The sequence below is a fragment of the Vulpes vulpes genome, chromosome 16, assembly GCF_048418805.1.
Source record: "Vulpes vulpes isolate BD-2025 chromosome 16, VulVul3, whole genome shotgun sequence".
In the NCBI taxonomy this organism is placed as follows: domain Eukaryota; kingdom Metazoa; phylum Chordata; class Mammalia; order Carnivora; family Canidae; genus Vulpes; species Vulpes vulpes.
Window position 1 is genome coordinate 50,566,514 of NC_132795.1, and position 18,332 is coordinate 50,584,845.

The following is an 18,332-nucleotide window of genomic DNA, read 5'->3' on the forward strand; positions in this document are numbered from 1 at the left end:
AGGATACATTTTAGACTTCAATCTCTTTGAATTTTAACTCATACGGGCAGAGAATCTGACTTTAATATCTCGGACTTTAATTTAAAATGGAATGTAATCTTTGGATTTGAATGTCTCCCTGGGAATTTGATAATGAGATAGAATTAATATTCAAATTTAGAGTATCTCTTGTGGGCATTTTATTATTACCATTGAATTTAGTCTCTTAATATGCAATGAATTCTCTGCCTTGAGGTCAAAGTGACTTTGGAGTTAATTTAACTCATGGATTGATATGACCCACTTAAGAGTCTGCTGGGGGCAAAATCTCCACTCTCCACCAGTGGACCAGGAAAAAGAAAGGAACATGGTTGGTATAAGCAAGAGTGGCCTCATAATAAAGGTGGGAGCAGAATGGTCCTAACAAGTGAGCTTCTCTCCGAAGAAGGGACACATCCTTGGCCCAATACATTAGCAGAATAACAAAATCCAGAAAGAATCCTGGGAGAGGCAGACATCTGCTCTCTTTATGCTGTAGAGAGAGCTGTACTAATCTAACATCTGATGGCCTCTCTGGGTCCTTCACTAGCTCCTTCCCAGGGCAGTAACGATCAGACTAGTGAGTCTGGTTCTATGAAACCCATGGTATACATATTTATTTGTTTGACTCTTTCATTAGACTCTGGGGTTTCCAGCTACACATTCACTCCTTACACCCATGCCTTGCCCTCAAGTTAGATGCCAGGGACTAGTTGTTGAAAAAATACATGTATGTGAAGGAGGTAAAACAGCTCCAATGACTGACCCATGCATACACCCACAAGTATACAGGTAAACAAGTCCTGATACTTGTGAAACTTACAGCATAGGGGGAGTGCAGGACGCATACAGGAGATGCATGAGCAAGAAATAAGTAAACAAATAAAAACATTACAGATGAGGATCACTCCTACAAAGGAAATAAATAGGATGATCAACTGGAGAGTGACAGGGGAGGCTCTATTTTAGACAGGGCAGCCAGGTAATACTTTCCTATAAAATGGTGACATCTGAACTAAGACCCGAGTCATAAAAATGAGGCAAGCACTCAAAGATCCAGAGGGAACCCAAATCAGACTTACTGGTGGAAAGAACTGAACATATCTGAATTATGCAAAGAAAATCTGTGTGGCTCTGTGCAGGGAGCATGGATAAAATGGTAGGAGATGAGGCTGTAAAGAAAAGAGCCAGAGCCTACTGAATGAATAGTGGTTCTCAAAACTGAGCCCCTAGAGCAGGAGCATAAGCATCATTTGTTCTTTAAAAATGCAAATCCCGAGCCAACCCCAAACCTACTGAATCTGAAACTCTAGGGTTCAGCAGAGAGCTGCTGAAGGAAGCTTTCAGATAATTATGATGCATGCCGAATTTCAAAAATCACTGGTACAGGGCAGTGGTTCTCAATCGTTCTTGTGAATCTGAATCACGTAGGGAAGCTTTTAAAAGTGACACCTTGATCCTATCACACATCAACTTAAACTGAATCTTGGGGGTACGGTCCAGGCACATATACATATATGCACATATGTGCTTAAAACCCCCCTAGATGATTCAGCTTCCTAGAATATAATCTTGAAGATTAGGAAAATAATTCAGATCTTTTTTTCCTCAGTGTAAAAGGACCTACTGAAGATTTTATATAGGTGAATGAAATACTCTGATGCAGATTTTTGAAAAGATGACCCCTGGCTGCCATATAACGATGTGGGGAAGGAAGAGCAAGAGCACTCTGGGACAGCCTGTCAGAAAGTGCTCACTGCAGCAGGTGAGTGGAAAATTGACTGAGGCAGGGCTGCTGTGGTGCACTAGAGATTAAAACAGCAGCTGATGGGAGATCTGACAGGCATTGTTTTCTAGAGTGGTGGGTGGAGAAGAGAAAGGAAGACTCAAAGATTCTAAGTTCCTGGTCAGCCGGTATCCTTTACTGAGCTTGGAGACATCCAAGTGACCACCAGCAATCACAGCTTCTATATTTCCTTTATAGGGAGTGTGAGCTGCCATGTGTCTCATTGTGGAGCCCAGGGGACAGGTCTGGGTTTGAGAGGTACACACAGTCATCGCACACAGATAGATGATCTTTAAAGCCCGGGACTGGTGCCCTCCCTGAGGAGATGGCTGCAGACAGCGAAGGGCTCAGGACCAAGTCCTAAAGCATTCAAACATGTTAGGGGTCTCGGAAGAGAAATCTTTGTGCTTCTTCTATAGCCTTGGCATCATCACCAAATTCTGTGTCATCAGAGGATTTGAATAATCCAACACTAGATACTATAGGCAAATGTAAACACTTTCTCATGGAGTAATTTGTAGGAAATATGATTTTTTTTCTGGAAGGAATCTAACTGAAAATAGACAGTGACAAGATTTTCTTTAAAAGTCACAGTGACCATGAGATTATTTGTCCAATGATCATTTTTCAGGATGACTTTTTAGAAGCTGATTTCTAAACCAAATTATGTGGAGCTGCCAATTTCTTCCCTTGTTAGGATTATAGGAATAACACATATGCACATACATACCTCACTAAATTGAATAAAAAAGTACTTTCATTTCAACCAATTCATGCTGTTTCCGCCCAGGCCTCGAGAAGAACAGAAACAAACTTGACAGGATATTCAACTTTAAGATGGCTGATTCCCATTCAGTAAGCCTACCACATGCCCAAGGTTTTAAATAAATAAACAAATAATAAATAAATAAATAAATAAATAAATAAACAAACAAGCAAGCCAGCCAGCCAGCCAGCCAGCCAGCCAGCCAGCCAGTTAGTTCTTGGAGGTGGAGGCTGGAAGGTGGGCACGAAAGAACCAGGGGGCTCCCCATTCCTGAGACCCTCTGCCCCTCTCTGCTTGAGCACAAAGGTCTCAAGCAGGAGGGGAGAAGGAAAAAGGTCAGTTTCAGCTCGCAATCACCACCCCGAAATCTCACCCCAACCCAGGTTGACATTTGAGGATCTGATCCCTTCCCTTATGGGTCAGGCCCCAGCCCTGAGGTGGGGACAGATCCCATCCACGAACATGTTTATGTACCAGCAGTTTTATTTGTTCAACTCACATAAATTATACACATGTACGTTCAAAAACAAAGACCATCTTTATATACACACTATTCTATATTTTCCACATAATAAAAATCCTCTAAAAATGTAATTTTTAAAATGGTGTATATTCCATTATTACAATCTACCATAATTTATTTAACTTCCCCTGTCTAGACACTTGAACAATTTCTAAGTTTTTACAACACATAATGAACATCCATATATCAGTATTTTTACTACATCACTGATAAATTGCCTTTGGAGAAATTCCCAAAGGAAAAACTACTGAATGAAAAATATAATCACCTTTAAATCTCTTTGATACACCTTGCCAAACTGAGCCCCAAAGGGTCTTTCTACTTCTTATCACCCTTTGAACTTTATCCTTACTGACAGTGGGCAATTTTTTCCAAAGTTGCTTTTCTTAAATAGACAAAAAATTTTACTTTCTAGCTTCACTCTTATGATGATTAGAAAGGCTGAGCATTTTTCCATCTAAGCTTTGTGAAGGTTTTGCAAAGTGAAGGTTTCAGGAGGCCAAGGCCTATAATAGTAAAATTCTGCAGGCCAACTAAAAGACACCAGAGAGTTACACTCAGGGTAGGTTCTGCAACCTGAGTTGGGAAGAACCCCCAGGTCTTGTAATGGTGACCACATATGCATGCAAGGTCAGTCACCATGAGACAAGTCTTGGCCCAGCGTCCCACAGAGGACTGGGCCACTGCAGAGCCATGGCAGGGGTGCCAAGGTGACAGAGACTCATTCAGAGACCACACCCCATAGGTGAGCCTGGCCAAGATACTGCAAGGCTGGGTACGATGGGAAAGTAGGACATGTGGAAAGTAAGCCAGGGACCGGCTATGTGGCCAGGCCCACTCAGAAAGAAAAGCAGCCAGAGAGAAGACGGGTACTCCAATTCCACAGCAAAACTCAACAGGGTGACACAGCAAGGTTCTGACAGAGCTCACAGAGAAACAAAGGAGTGTTTCTAGAAGAGCAACACTGAGACTCTTTCCCAAGTACAAAGGACAATGTGATTAATAAAAATATTTTTTATGTTCAACCACCAAATTTCAGGAAGATTAACAACTAACTTTTCTTTAGCAAACATCTGCATCTGAATTTATTGCGATTTTCTCAGGAATTCTTCACCCAGCAGACAAAATCTTTGTTTATAAATGATGAATGAAATGAGCTGGTTTTAAAACAGCTTATTGTATTTTGCTTACAAGCCTGAAAAAATAGTAGTTGTTTTTAAGTGAGAAGGGAACGAGATTACACATGGTAGAAACTCAACGAGCATCTGGTAACGAAGGTGAAGTAACTGCGTGGCCACAAGATGTATGTGCTTCTGGGCTGGCCAATTACAGAACTACCAGAAACCTCAGGGCGTGATGTCAGAAAGGTGTTTTTGACTGTTTTAGAATGCAAAACATCTTCAAGTGTTTGGTCCAGGAGAACGGGGTCCAGAGGCTGCCAAGCATACCCCTTCAAAGGAAGGTGCAGGCCCTTTCCACAGCCCTGATACTGATGCCAGGTCCTCTACTTCTTCAGACCTCTACATAACAAGGGGTGAGCCACAGGAACTCAGCTGAGTCACCTTGGTCTCATCTGAAACCCAGGCCAAAAGCTATACTGCAGAGCAGAGGGTGTCACTTACCTGGAGGAGAGGGGGGTGGGAAGGGAATGTCTTGCACAATAACCTGGCTTCCAGAGTGCTCCCTAAGATGGGCAATAGTAATATAATCTTCTTTATTTGTCCTTCTACTTATGGCATTTTTTTGTTGCATTCCTTGCAAAGAACTTTAAACTAGCATAAGTAAAAGGAAAGAAGTATAGGCACAGGGTTACTTTGCCACTATAGCCATTTCTTGAAGACAGTTTAATCAACAAAACATCAAAAGCTGACCAGCGAAGTATCTGGAGAGCCCGATGAAAGGCCTCTGTTTTCAAGCAGGAAGAGGGGAAAGTATGAATCAGGACGTGAACTGATCTCTAATGTACTTGAGTGCACAGGACTTAAAGCTCCACTCCACTGAGCAGCCTTCTTAAAGTACCACAAGATATGACTTGAGAAAGCAGCAAGACCAGAAAGGGATCGGTAAACCGTGTCAGTGGCAGAGAAAACAAAGCAGCCCAGGAAAGTAGCTCTGGCACATCTGCGCTATCACGCACGGCTATGTTTAGAACAAAAATAACCCATATAGCAAGTTTTTAAAAAGATGCATTCCACCTCTGCTTCTTGGGGTGTGATTCCCACCCAGACCACATCATCGACAGTGTCACACTTCAGTGCCAGAATAAACAGAAATCTGTCCCAAACACATTCAGTCTTTAATTTTTAACCCGTGGACAGAATCTCAACTGCTCGCTGTAATATGATGAGCTCCTTGCCACTAATAAATACAGACTTGGAAACGATTTATCAACTTGCTCTTGGTGTTTAAAAAAAAATAAATTAAGAAAGACCTGCTGGGAGCTCATGTCCCTAGCCAGCACCGGGAATCATGGCACAGGTTGGCCCTTGGGAGGAATTCCTCGATCTGGACCCTATGGTGAGCCCTATGTCCTGCAGGCACATGGAGGAATGAAGCCAGCAGGGGAGCCTGAGGAAAGCGACACACTATCCTTCTCTCCCCAGCTGGCCTTCTATGAATCCTGACTGACACACCGGCAGCCTGTGGTGGCCTCTGAAGGGTGTTGGGTCACCTGCAGGTGACAATGAGGGGAATATGTCTGAATAGAGATGAGACATTTCAGAAGCACATCCCTTGGGAGACAGCTGTTAGCCCCCACCAGAGAATGGGACATGGAAAAGAGGGAGGAAAGATGAACCAGATATCTTCTATGTGAAAAAAGTTGGTGCTCCTAACAGCTCTGCAAGGTAGGAATCCGTGTTCTTTTCTGACAAAGAAAATGAGATCTGTAGGGGTAACCAACTTGTTCCCGGTCATGGAGTGGAGTGAATGGCATAGCCTGGCTCTGCTAAAACTTCAAGCTTTTATTTGACTGCACCATACAAACTGCAGGAGAGGGCTTCTAGTCTTCAGAGAAGAGAAAATGCCTGAAATAACAGTAAATATCCTGGGAAATGTAAGAGTGCACAGCCGAGGGTGCTGGGGGTGGAGAAGGGGAGAGGGGAAGGCCCAGCGAGGCAGAGTCATGGCCCTGGAGGTGGCCACAACCATGGTGACAGAGCATGGCTGGCCCCCCAGACCAGGAAGGGCCTCTGGTGACAAATGCAGCAGCCCCCCAAGCAGGAAAGAAGTGGCCGGTGTGCAGCGCCCTTGGGAACCTCACCAGAGTGATAGGAACATTAGAACACCATCCTCAGGTCCTTCCCCTAGGATGGATTCTCTGTTTGTGGACACCCTGCAACTATTTACTCAACTGACAAAAACTGAAAATAAAGCTGCTTTGTGACAGACCCTACAATGGGGGCCAATGGGTGAGTCAGGCACATTTACTGCTCTTACCACAGTCAGGGTGGGGTGGGGAGACTGAGAAAGGCCCAGGTATGAGAGAACATGTCATTCATACCCAGAACTGGAAAGAACACAATGCGCCATGGGGACACAGAAGAGGAGTCCGGGTGGGGCCAATCGGGCGAGGCCTTGATGGCCAAGCTCATAAGTTTCACTTTTACCCTGAAGGCAACAGAAAAGACTTTATGTAGAGACCTGTGTTTCAGAACACATATTTATTCTATTGTAAGATTTAATTTCCTACAGTAAAGTGTACAAATCTTAAGTGTATAGCCTGTAGAAGTTTTACATATCCACATGCATGTGCAACTGCTACTCAGATCAAGACAAAGAACATTCCGGCACCCAGAGGTTCCCTGTGTACTTGACCAGTTGATAACCCCACATAGGAACTAGGACTCTATCATCTTAGATTACTTCTGTTCTGGAATTTTGAGCAAATGGAGCCATATAGTATGCACTCCCTAGTGTGGGTTTTCTTGCTAAACATATTGCTACAAATCACAGGATCTTTCTCTTTGCTGTGTATGATTTCACTGTAAGAACATACCATGCTGCACTTTTATTCATTCTATCAGTGATGGACATTTGGGTTTTCTCCAGTGTGGGGCTCTCCCAAGCAAGGCTATGAACATTCACGCACATGATTCCTCATAGACATAAGCACTCATTTCTACTGGGCATATTCCCAGGTAATTGCTGGTTTAGGAAAACAAATTATTTAACAAGACTCTTTTGTTATGCTTTTGTTGAAAATGCTCCTTGATACAACCTAGATAAAACAAGCCAGTCTTGGTCATTAAGAATAAAAGACTGGGGGCACCTGGAGTGGCTCAGTTGGTGAAGTGTGTGCCTTCTGCTCAGGTCACGATCTCAAGGGCCTGGGATGGAGCCCTGCATTGGGCTCCCTGCTCTGTGGGGAGTCTGCATCTCTTTCTTCCTTCACCTGCATTTCTCCCCACTTGTGTTGTCAAATAAATACATAAAATCTTTAAAAAATAATAATAAAAGACTGAAAACAAGATCCTTTCTTGTTTTAACAGGATAGATGGGTTGATGAGATCATAAACATCTCCAGAAAGGTGGGTCACTTACCATCCACAAGCTCATCAAAGGAAACACGACCCAGTCTTGACCCTTCTGTATCTGTAGGCTTTTTGTCAAATTTGAGTAATGGTTCCTTTGAGCCCATTTTCAGCCTCACCCTCTTTCTTCTCTCCTTCTGGGACCCTGATGACAGAATCTTAGAACATTTACTAGAACCCTACATGGCCCTGAGGCTCCAACAGTTTTGTTTCTCGTCTATTTTCTCTCCTCCCATCCCCGTCTATTTTCTTTCTATTGTTCAAACTGGATAATTTTTTATTTTATCCTCAAGTTCACGGTTTTTCTCCTCTGTCCTCTCCATTGTGTTATTACCAAGCCCACTCATTGAGTTTTTACATTTTATTTTGGGTTACTGTGTTTTTCATTCCTAAAATTTCCACTTAGCTTTTCTTTACATCTCCTGTTTCTCTGTGGAAAAGTTCGGTTTCTTCCTTTGCATCAAGTGTCTAACTGCTCACAGAAGCACTTTTATAAATGCGGCTTTAAAATCCTTGTCAGAGAATTCCAACATCTGTGTCATCTAGGTGTGGCATCTCTTGATTGCCTCTTCTCATTCAGGTTGAGATTTGCCTGGTTCTTGGCATTACGCGTGATTTTTACTTGTACTGCAAACATTCTGGGTGTGATGTTATGAGACTGTGAATCTGGAGCAGATGTCCTGTTTCAGCGACCTCCCTGAATGCCATGACAACGAGGGGGTGGGGTGAGGGGCAGCGTCTGCTATTACCATGTAGGGGTCAAAGTCCAGGCTTTCCACTCACGGTCTTTCCGGACAGTGGGGCTGTGGCAGGGCGTTGGCGGCTTGCCTCCTTTATGCCTACGGTTCCTGAACAGGAGGCCGTTCTAGTGCCCCACACAGCCTCTACCAACAGCAGAGCTGGCCAGGGGAGGAAGGATGTCTGTTACTGCTGAGCAGGGATGAAAGCCCTGGCTCTCCCCCTCCAGTTGTCTCAGACTCCATCAATGGGGTGAGGGACACCTCATCACGTCCAGGTGAAGGAGAAAGTCTCGGCTCCTCACCTGGCCTTTGCTGATGAGGGTGGGGCTATGTTTTTCCATGGTCATCTTGGTGTTTGTCTGAAGTAGGGCAGTTAAATAGTCTAAAAGTCTGCCTTGCTAAAGTGCCCCTTTCTTGGACCTTTGGCAAGAAAGAGCAAGCTTCTCTTGGAGGGCGGGGGGGTAGAGGGGTTGTCTGCACCCATTGGTGTTTCTGGACAGACAGCTTCTCTAACACCCAGTCTGAGACAACAGAGGCAAAACGAAAACCCAGGGAATATAACATTGGGCTCTTCCTGGAGTCCTGAGGTCCCCAGGCAGGCTGCCTTCTTCTCTCCACCTTTCAAAAGGGTCCTTTTTTTGTTCACATATGATGTCCAGGGATTCCAGCTGTGCTTAGTGGGGGGAGCACAGACAAGGGTGTCTATGCCACCTTGGTCCAGAACCGGAGGTCCAATTACCAATACACTGTGTTTTCAAGGTGCAAAGGACTTCCACTAAGGGATAAAAAGGGAAGTCCAATCCAGGTCTGGATTTGAGAAGATTGGGATGCATGTGTGCATGGAGAAATAAGCACGGCTGGAATTCACCAAGCCTCTGCCCAGCACTCCTCGGGTTACATGGTACGTCCTGTTCCTCCCAAGAAGCCTCGGAGGCAGGACTTACTGCTGTCCCATTTCCTGAGGAGGAAGGAGGCTCACACAGGGTCACTCCCAGTCCACAGCAGGGCTAGGGATTGGACCTCGAACTATGCAACTCTAGAACCAGAGCTCTTGACCACCATACTGTGTAAAGCCTTTCACCATGAACCACATTCCAGAATGGGCAGCAAGGAGGCACTTCACACTGTGCTGTCTTCAAACCATGCACTGCAAACACAGCCAATAACCAGCAGCTTAAAATTATACATGTTTCCCTTTTCATCTTTGTAATTCCTCTTTTAAAAAAAATGTTAACAGCCCAAACTTTGATAATGCTGTACAATTTAGAGCTCACAGCTGTGATCTCATTAACCCTCCTAACAATCCCATGAAGTGGGTTTTTTTTTTTTTTTTTGCTTCATTAAGTTTATCTCAGTAAAGTTAACAGTGTAGTATTAGTTTCAGGTGAACAATATAGTCATCCAACAATTCTCTACATTACTCAGGACTCATCGTGGTAAGTCATCTTTAATCCCCATCACCTATTTCTCCCATCCCTCTGGCCACCTCCCCTCTGGTCGCCATCAGTTTGTTCTCTATACTTAAGAGTCTGTTTCTTGGTTTGTGTCTCTCTTTTTTTTATTTTGCTCATTTGCTTTGTTTCTTAAATTCCCCATATAAGTGAAATCATATGGTATCTATCTTTTTCTCAAGGACTTATTTTGCTTAGCATTATACTCTCTAGCTTGATCTATATTGTTGTGAATGGCAAGATTTCATTCTTTTTATGGCTGAATAATATTCCATTGTATATACATACCACATCATTTTTATCCATTCACCTATCAGCAGACACTTGGGCTGCTTCCATAATTTGCTATTGTAAGTAATGCAATAAATTTCAGGGTACATGTATCCCTTTGATTTAGTGTTTTTGTATTCTTTTTTTTTTTTTTTAATATTTTATTTATTCATTCATGAGAGACAGAGAGGCAGAGACACAGGCAGAGACAGAAGCAGGCTCCACGCAGGGAGCCTGATGTGGGACTCGATCCCAGGACTCCAGGATCACACCCTGGGCTGAAAGAAGGCGCTAAACCGCTGAGCCACCCAGGGATTCCCTGTTTCTGTATTCTTTAGGTAAATACCTAGTTGTACGATTACTGGATCATAGGGTAATTCTATTTTTAACCTTTTGAGGAACCTCCGCACTGTTCTCCAGAGTGGCTGCACCAGTTTGCATTCCCACTCATGGTGCATGAGGGTTCCTTTTTCTCCACATCCTCGCCAGCACTTGTTGTTTCTTGTGGTTTTGATTTTAGTAATTTTGACAGGTGTGAGGTCATATCTCACTGTAATTTGTATTTCCCTGCTGATTAGTGATGTGAACCATCTTTTCATGTGCCTTTTGGCCATCTGTATGTCTTTGGAGAAATGTCTGTTCATGACTTCTGCACATTTTGAAATTAGATTGTTTTTTGAATATTGAGTTCTATAAGTTCTTTACATATTTTAGATACTAACCCTTTATTAGGTAGGTCATTTGCAAATATCTGCTCCCATTTTATAAGCTGCCTTTTACTTTTGTTGGTTGTCTCCTTTGCTGTGCAGGAGCTTTTTATTTGAAGTAGTTCCAGTAGTTTGTTTTTGCTTTTGTTTTCCTTACTTCAGGGGATGTATCTAGAAAATTGTTGCTATGGCTGACATCAGAGACATTACTGCCTATTCTCTATTCGAGGATTTTTATGGTTTCAGGTCTCACATTTACGTCTCTAATCCATTTTTAGTTTATTTTTGTGTATGGCGTAAGGAAGTAGTCCAGTTTCATTCTTTTGCATGTTGCTGTCCAGTTTTCCCAATACTATTTGTTGAAAAGACTGTCTTTTTCCCGTTGTATATTCTTGCCTCTTTTGTCAAAGACTAATTGACCATATAATTGTAGGTTTATTTCTGGGTTTTCTATTCTGTTCCATTGATCTATGTGTCCATTTTTGTACCACTACCATACTGTTTTGATTATTACAGCTTTGTGATATAACTCGAAGTCTGGAATTACCAAGTCTTCAGCTGTACTTTCTTTTTTAAGATTGCTTTGGCTATTAGGGTTCTTTTGTGGTTCCATACAAATTTTAGGATTGTTTGTCCTAATTCTGTGAAAAATGCCACTGGTATTTTGATAGGGATTGCATTAAGTCTGTATGCTGCTTTGTATAGTATAGACATTTTAACTATTCTTCTAATCCATTAGCATGGAATGTCTTTCCATTTCTTTGTGTTATCTTCAATTTCTTTCATCAGTGTTTTATAGTTTTCAGACCTTTCACTTCTTTGGTTAGGTTTAATCCTAGGCATTTTATCATTTTTGGTGCAAATGTAAATGGGACTGGTTTCTTAATTTCTTTCTGCTGCTTCCTTATTAGCGTATAGAAATCCAATGGATTTCTGTATATTGGTTTTGTGTTCTGTGACCTTATCAAATTCATTTAATAGTTCTAGTGTTTTTTTTGGTGGAGTCTTCAGTACTGGCTTTCTCTTTTTCCCTTCCCTTCCCTGATTTTAGGGATATGAGTTTAGCCCTGGGTTTTTTCTATATGGCCTTTATTATATCAAGATATGTTCCCTCTACACCTACTTTGTTGAGGGTTTTTATCATGAATGTATGTTGTACTTCTGTGTCTACTGAAATGATCATATGGTTTTTATCCTTTCTCTTACTGATGTGATCTATCACACTGATTTTATATTTCTTTGGAACTTCATGATTTTGGAATATGGTAGAAATTAAATCATAGATAATATTAACCTTATATTTTTAAGGGCAATGACTCCCAGTAACATCATTTGAGTATATTTTTCCAATTCATTTCTTTATTGACCAGTAATTTTTTTATAACATATTACTAATTACTAAATATCCTAAAAATGAAAGTTCCAGAAGAGTAACATTTTCAAATAAAGTACAAATAGTTTTTTCTTTGTATTTTCAAAAAGCATATATGAATTTTATTTAATCTCTGCCAGATCACAACCCATGAACTGTAGATTTAATTTTCACATCTGTAATTATACAAAGTAATCCCAAATTCGTTATTTCACATCATATATGCTTTAACGTGTAAACATTTCCTACAGAGTTATCTGCCAAGCGGAGAACATTATAGGAAAAAGAATACTGTATACACAGAAAAATGATAGAGTTAGCCACTGAACCTGAAATCACTGCCAGAGGTCACAGCCACTTGCTGCAACGACAGGTCTAGTCTTTGAAAGCTCCCAACCATGCAAATTTTCCTCCTTTTCACCTTTAACAGACAAAACAACACAACACAGCCCTCATCCTTCCCATCTTGTGAATTGTATTCTTGAATCTCAGAATGTCAGAACTGGAAAGTGTCTCCGGTAATTATGTGGTCCATCACAACGACACCCCCACCTACAGATGAGGGCCACGAGAGGAATTATCTTGATTAAGAAGATGAGGATACTGGTAACATCTCAGGAAGGTAGGGCCCTGTCACTCTAATACCATGCATTCTTTACTTAGAGCCATGAAGAACTAAAGGTATCATATCATTACATGAAAGAAAAGTGATAGATCTAGCAGGAGAGACAATACAGAGCTTTCTATTTTGGGGAATCTGATCAAAGAGAAAATTCACAAATTACATAATTAAAGCCAAAAAGGACCTGGAAAAACATGGTCCAACCTCCTTAATTTAGAAATGAAAAAATTAGCAAAATGAAATTATTTTCCCTAAGTCATACGATAAGGGATTTCTAGGTCCTATGAAACTGTGTATTCATTCCACTCACCAATTAACTCTACCCTATTCACTATACCTGTCCAAGTACCAACATATAAAATCTCAGGTCTTATAGGACCTTGTGCACAAACACCAACTTAAACAGATTATTACTATTTAAAGTATATAAATTAGTATTGATTTTATATTTTCAAATTTTCAAATTTATATTTTCAAATTTTAATCTTCAGTCTTAAAACATAATCACCACCTCAACAAATATTAGCCTTTTGGCTCATCCTTACATTCCTCAGTACTCTTTCTCCCTTTTCCTACTTGGATTCGAAGAACCTCAGAAGGGCAAGGAATCTGATGTGTAATGAGAATTTTAAAATATGGAATGAGCATAAAATGTTAGGGTTAGCTGCAAGGTCCATAGGCAAATACGGAAGGGGTCAGCGGTATCAGATTTTGTACTTTTTCTGCTCTCATCTTCTGTGACTGAGCAGCCCACTGTACCGAAAGCAATCTGTGAATTCACACTTCTCTGAGCTGGGACTATACACAGTGACACTATTTTACTTACACACAGTTTCCTATGAGCCATTTCCTTTCTTTATGAAGCTAATTGCACCTTATTACTTCTAGTTATTCATTCTTTCGGTAAAAACTTTAGGGACAGTAAACATGGAATTATATGGGTTCCAACCATGAACTGAGTTTGTACTTTGTTTTACACATTAACAACCCTATAGTTAGCATAATAATAAGAGCTAACATCATAGGGTATGTATTCTCCTTATGATCGCTATGCCAAGGAATGTTCTAAATGTACTTTTACAAGTACTAATTCATTAAACCCTCCCTGTGCAGTATGCACTATTATTATCCTCACTGAACATTTCACTGGAATGTAAGCCCCATGAGAGCAGGCATGGTGTCTTCTCTTCAGTGCTGTACTTCCTCAGTCTAGAACAGCGCTCGGCACATAGCAAGCACATAACATTCACTGAATGAAGGGACAAATTTACAGAAGAAGAATTAAGGTACGAAGAGGTCACAGAACATGATCGAGGTCACAAAGTTACTGAGTGGCACAGCTGAGACTCAAATCACTGTTTTCTGATCACATTCTATCAGGGGTCAGCATACTTTTTCTGTGAAGAGCCAGAAAATAAATAGTTTAGGACTTGCAAACCATTTGGTAGTCTGTCACACCTACCTAACCATGTTGGTGTAATGTGTTAGCAGCCACAGAAAATAGTAAAGGCACAGACATGGCTGTGTCTCAATAAAACTTTATTTACAAGAGGTCAGTAGGCTGTAGTTTACCAACCTCTGCACCAAATTCTCACAACAATCAAAGCAGATGAATGGGAACCAGAGAGTCAGCTATTAAAGGGCTCTGTCCCAGGTCACACCATGGATCTCAGAGTTCGTACCCTTTCCTCACAGTTTCTACGAAAGGGAGACCTGCAGATCTACCAGGCACTCACAATTTGCTTTTTGCACTTTTATGCTATAAACCAGAACCTCAACTCTCTTTTCCATCTTGAAATGAGAACCATGACCTCAGCAGGTTGCTGGAGCTTAAGTGCACAGGCAGGTGTGGAGGGGCGTGGGCAAGTGCACAGGTATAGTTAATCCAAAATCTGTTTTCACAAGAAAATCTGACCTTACATTAAGTACCGTGATCTGGAAACAATGCAAAGACTCCATCTGGAAGACAGGCAGGGCAGAGGATTGGCCATTTCTGTTCTCATAAGGAAAACAGCCTAACCAAAACTAAACACTAACCTGGTTAAACGTGAGGCTGAACATAGCTGAATGCATTAATCATCAGACAGGATAATAAAGGAAAATATGCAAGCTCTCTCCCAACTGTTTACCACTTGTATTTTTCTTGGAACAGAAATACATTTTATATATTATATGAACCTGTAAAAAACACATACCTGGTAAAATATTTGAACACATACTCTGTATGAAGAGTACTAAAACATAAAATGTTCCATCATCATAAAAGAATTTTGAGTTCACAAAGGTTTAAACACTCACCCAACTCCAGCTATGGTAACACTACATAACAAAACTTTACGCTAATATCACTGCACACTTTATGCTAACTGGATAATCTTGATAATTATAGACTATTCAGTACGTAGCAAAGTATGACATACTTCTTCATGCTGGTCAATCTCAGGAACTAAGGTATCACTTAGGAGGAACAGTAAAATTTAAATAGAAAACTAATCAATTATTTTCAAAGTTAAAAAGAAGTTAAGTTAAAAATAGCTTTTGGATTAAGATTACTGCTTATAGATTTATCAAATCATTCAAGTCCAGTGCTATCCACTATCTGACTGACATAAATATTACTGGGCGCTGGCAGTTCAACTCAATACACTGATTTACTGAGAAATTACATGCAAACTGATATGTGAAAATATTCTTTTTTTTTTTTTTTAATGATAGTCACACAGAGAGAGAGAGAGAGAGAGGCAGAGACACAGGCAGAGGGAGAAGCAGGCTCCATGCACTGGGAGCCCGACGTGGGATTCAATCCCGGGTCCCGAGGATCGCGCCCTGGGCCAAAGGCAGGCGCCAAACCGCTGCGCCACCCAGGGATCCCCTGATATGTGAAAACAAAAAGCTAAGAAAGGCATAGTTCTCCCATCGAGAATTTTACAAACACATGTTTATCTCAGACTCACCAGCACAAAAATGAATTAGAATATAAATGCTTAAAAAAAAAAAAAAAACAGTCATAGCAGCAGTTAGTATTTGGGGTGACATCATATACTAAAAGAATCACTTGATAGACTTTACCTAAATGCAATCCTGCAAGATATAACACAGGCATTATTTTTCTCTGTGGAGAAAACTGGGCTTCAGGTGTTTTGTTTTAAAATATTTTATTTATCCATGAGAGACAGGCAGAGGGAGAAGCAGGCTCCCCACAGGGAGCCTGCTGTGGGACTCGATCCTGGACTCCAGGATCATGACCTAAGCTGAAGGCAGACGCTCAACCCCTGAGCCACCCACGTGTCCCCAGGTATTCTTGCCCCAAATCACACAGCTAGCGAGCACCTGCCACCTTCAAGTCCTAAAGCTCCTTTTGCACCACACTTTAATTCCCTCAAATCCCCAGAGTTCTAGCTCAGAGGTCCAAAAACAGGTCTCAGGGAGTCCATGGCCCCTGCAAAGCATACAGAAGGTGTAGGGCTAGGGTGTGTAAGCTTTCCTGAAAGGGCTAACTTTTAAAACAGAAAAAAAATGAAGGATGGTGAGATGCAAGACACATCTCATGTATCATACCTAACAAGTCCAGTCACTGTCCTATAGAGCCCTTTCAAGACCTATTGCTCCCAGCTGTTGATATACTTCTGAACAGAGAGTGATTTACCGTTCCTCTCTGACTGTAAGAATGGAAGTGCCCTGATAAAACCCAGGTGCGCACTCAACTCTTCCACCAGAATGGCAGGATCTGTCATTCCTTCCCCTTAAGAAACACACGCAACCCACGCACAAGTTACAAGGCTCAAGACAACACCACTGCAAAATGTTTGGCTCACTGGGCACCATTTTTGCTTTTCTAGAAATAGGAAGATTCATTCTACAATGCTCTAGGAGTTTATCTGGAGCGGCTAGGCTCCTGAGAACTGCTCTGATACTACCACCAGCTGCTGATTTCTTACCACAAACCCTGTGACTCTTGAGAGAGTGTTTGAAGCAAAGATAATGCTTTGGCAAACCTTCTTTGGGGATGTGCATGTCAAACTGCCTGGTAAAGCCCAAAGTGTGGTAAAAAGATTAGTCATTATTTACGAATCAGTGGGGGACTTGAGGCTGCGGGGAAGTGTGGCCCACCATCAGTGTAACCCCTAAGCCGGTGGGTTTTCCTGCTCAACCCCAGGGTTACACAGTGTATTGCCATCCTGATCTTAGAGACACAAAATGATGTGAAAACCAGAATTCAGAGGTCATGTGACATGCTCGAGGGCGAGGATGTATAGCCATAGGCTCTGTGGACAGCCGATCTCGAGCTCAAGCTGAGGGACAGATGGATGGACAGACAGATGGATGGGGGTGCACAGGCTGGGATGGAGCCAGTGCGCTGAGGAGGGGCCACACAGCAGCTCCCCTTCCTCTCCTGAGCTCCAGGTTTCTATTCAACAACAAAGTGGGGCTTGTCTCACCTCAGTCTGATATGAGGGCCTGAATGATGTGACGAAAGCTTCTATGGTCGGTGTCACTATGTGAGAGTGTGAAGACCTGCTTCACAACCTAAGCACAGCATGGAGACTGCAGACGCTGGTTCACACAGCCTCCCTCCACCGCAGGACATCAGGCTGCACCTGCCTCACATGCAGTTGCACTAGGGAGGTAAGGTGTCAGGGCAAACGCTCAAACAGCCCAAAGCCTTGCTCTCACTACATTTTCCAATACTCATTTCATTTTAGTAAACTTGAAACACTACAGAGTAATCATTTCTGAACCTCATTCAACAGGCAAGTTAGTAAATGTCTGAACACAATAAACACAACTATGTATGGACTCAACATGAACATCCAGCAAGTGCTGCACCCCTTCTACAAACCCTCACAGGGCTTGTATTTTCCAACTTCAGTCTTAATTTCTTATAAAATCTTAACGAAGCCTCCAAGGAGTGCTTAAGTTAATGGTCCTTATGCTGAGGTCCTGGATGTGAGTGCAGGAATAGGACACAGAGCCCCATCTCTGAACCACTGAGCTACTGGTCTTGCTGCCAAATACACACAAAGAGGCATCTTGATGTGTCACAGATGCCGACACTCTTTTGTGGGCACACATCCATATTCTTTCCCCTACCCACTCTGCCCCTCCTTTTCTAAGGATGGCTAAGGACTGAGGGGCAGTGTTTCTGAGAGATGGCCCCAGGCCAGAACACAACCTCTGGAAATGGGGGGGAGGGGGGGATCTGCTTGGTCAGCAAGTGCTTCTGGTGACTGCACACTGGTGTTTTAGAATTAAGGGGCACGGGGTTTAGGGGAGGGAGAAAAAAGGCAAGAAACTACATTAGTGTAATGTTTCCCACCTCCGAGCCCCCATTTCCACTGTGTAAAAACCACTTAAAGCTCATTTTTCCTCTATAAGAACCTGATCTTGATGATTTCCTGATTGAGACTCTCTGCTGCACAACACTGGTCAGGACCTGGGAGGCAGTGTGTGTCAGGACAGCACTTGGAATCTTAGTCCGGGTCTTTTTTCAACAAAGCAGCTGTTCTCTCCCCCCAAGGTAGCTCTGGTTGTCACAGGGAAGGGC

The 18,332-nt window shown here is 42.2% G+C and overlaps 1 protein-coding gene and 1 long non-coding RNA gene across 2 annotated transcripts in view; both read right to left on the bottom strand.

Annotated features, from left to right (window-relative positions):
• The window catches only part of ATXN10 (ataxin 10), a 165,963-nt gene that overhangs the window by 39,085 nt on the left and 108,546 nt on the right, over positions 1–18,332 (bottom strand). The gene's annotated exons all lie outside the window — the stretch shown is intronic.
• On the bottom strand, positions 12,131–14,965 carry LOC140595931 (uncharacterized). Its single transcript, XR_011997912.1, has 2 exons — positions 14,825–14,965; positions 12,131–14,184 (listed from the first exon to the last, which is right to left on the bottom strand). It is a non-coding gene; the product is annotated as an uncharacterized lncRNA (long non-coding RNA).